The sequence below is a fragment of the Bison bison genome, unplaced genomic scaffold (assembly GCF_000754665.1).
Source record: "Bison bison bison isolate TAMUID 2011002044 unplaced genomic scaffold, Bison_UMD1.0 scf7180017864476, whole genome shotgun sequence".
In the NCBI taxonomy this organism is placed as follows: Eukaryota; Metazoa; Chordata; class Mammalia; order Artiodactyla; family Bovidae; genus Bison; species Bison bison.
Window position 1 is genome coordinate 2,367,749 of NW_011495037.1, and position 1,937 is coordinate 2,369,685.

Below are 1,937 nucleotides of genomic sequence, written 5' to 3' on the forward strand. Positions count from 1 at the left end.
AGAAGGTTAGAGACCCGTGACAAGTGCGAAAGCTCAGGAGGTCAGCACTGAGATGGAAGCTCTGAGCAGGACCACCGCTGTTTCCGTCACCTGCCGGTCTCTTCCCTAATAGATGGCTCGTTCCAGGGTTGGAGCCCCGCTCTGCGCCAGGAGCCAGGAGCTGGGGACGCGGGGGTCGGTGTCACCGGCCACCTGCACTCGCCCGCACCCGTCCCCGCGGCAGCCATCTTGGTGCCCTCCCCGCGGCGGGTTTCGGCACGCGGCCCCGAGGACGGCGTGGCAGGGCGCGTGCAAGCGTGGATGCATGAACCCCCTTCCGTGCCGGGGGACCCGCTCCACCGCAGGGCTCCGGGCGGAGCTCGCGGGAGGTCAGGTTGCCGGAGGTGGGGAGCTCAGGCAGCGGGACGGCAGGTGGGGTTTCCAAGGTGCAGGGACCCCCTGGCCCGGGGAGTCCCGGGCAGGCCGAGGGGGTTTTTGATTTCCCAGCCGGGATGTGGGGGGGTCGCCCAGTAGCCGCCCGCGGGCGCGAGCCCCAGCTCCAGCCCGCGCCCGTCCGCCCGGCTCCCTGCGCGTTTCCCACCCACTGCACCCAGGCCCGCAACTCACCGCTACTCACTGGCTACAGCCGGCGCAGCTCTCAGACAGAATCTGCTCGGCGCCGCCTCCGCCGCCACCGGAAACGCTTCTCCCGCCACGGCGGCCCCGCGCGTCGCCGTCGCCGCCTCCCGGAGCGCGCCCTCGGAGCGCGTCCCCGTGCGCAGCCACGAGGCCAGGAGGCCCGGACGCACCCTCGCTGTCACTGCGCTCTGGGCGCAGCCTCCGCCTGATCCGGGAGCGGAACCGCTGTGCCCGCGCGTTTGCTTCTGAGTCCATCAGAAACTCCCAAGTTCATCCTCGCGGCGGTGCGAGGCTCTGCTCAGGCCGGTGCCTCCGCTTCCATTTTGGTTTCCAAGAGACCGCCTCCTTTACTTGATCATTTCCCGGTTACCAGCATCTTCTTGCTCATCTTCTCACTCACTCATCTTCTCATTCAGTTGGTAAAGAATCCGCCTGCAATGCACGAGACCCCGCTTGGATTCTTGGATCCGGAAGATCCTCTGGAGAAGGGATAGGCTACCCACTCCAGTCTTCTGGCCTGGAGAATTCATTCCATGGACGTATAGTCCATGGGGTCGCAAAGAGTCGGACAGGACTGAGCGATTTTCACTTTCAGGTGAAGGGGAAGGTTAAATATCCATTAAATGATGCTGAGGCAATTGAATCCCTACCTTAAACCATCTATGAAAGTGAGCTCCACACAGTTCAAAGACCCAAATATGAAAGACAAAACTCCCAGAGTTTTAGAAGACGATATAGGAGGGTGCCTTTATGACCCGGAAATAAAGGGGGCATGCTTAAATAAACACGAAATAGATGGACTATTGGCTTCTCAGGTGGTATAGTGGTAAAGAATCCACCTGCAATGCGGGAGATGTGGATTTGATCCCTGGATCTGGAAGATCCCCTGGAGGAGGAAATGGCAAACCAATCCAGCATGCTTGCCTGGCTAATCCCATGGACAGAGAAGCCTGGCAGGCTACATACAGTTCATAGGTTCTCAAAGGGTCAGACACGACTGAGTGACTGAGCATACATGCATGAATGGAATATTAAGGGAAGATTAAAAAGTTAAACCTCATTAAACAATTCATGTAGTCCATAATAAAAGGGAAAGAGTGTTTACAGCCTGGCAGGAAGTTGTTTTCAATACATGGATCTGACAAAGAATACATATGGAAACAATATTTTAAAAGATTTACAAATTAAGAGGAAGAAAGAGAAGCTATCCAATAGAAACACATACAGAAAACTATGAAACATGCCATTCATGGCTAAGGAAAAACAAACGACCCTAATACCCAAGGAAAGATATTCAACCTGGCTAGCGATTTGGTAAC

At 56.6% G+C, this 1,937-nt stretch overlaps 1 protein-coding gene across 1 annotated transcript in view; it reads right to left on the bottom strand.

Moving 5' to 3' along the window:
• Positions 1–888, bottom strand: part of SFXN1 (sideroflexin 1) — a 57,134-nt gene extending 56,246 nt beyond the window's left edge. The window contains exon 1 of the mRNA XM_010862101.1: positions 607–888. The gene's annotated coding sequence lies outside the window, so the exon portion shown is untranslated. The remainder of the gene's footprint in view (positions 1–606) is intronic.
• Between the last annotated feature and the right edge of the window lie 1,049 nt (positions 889–1,937).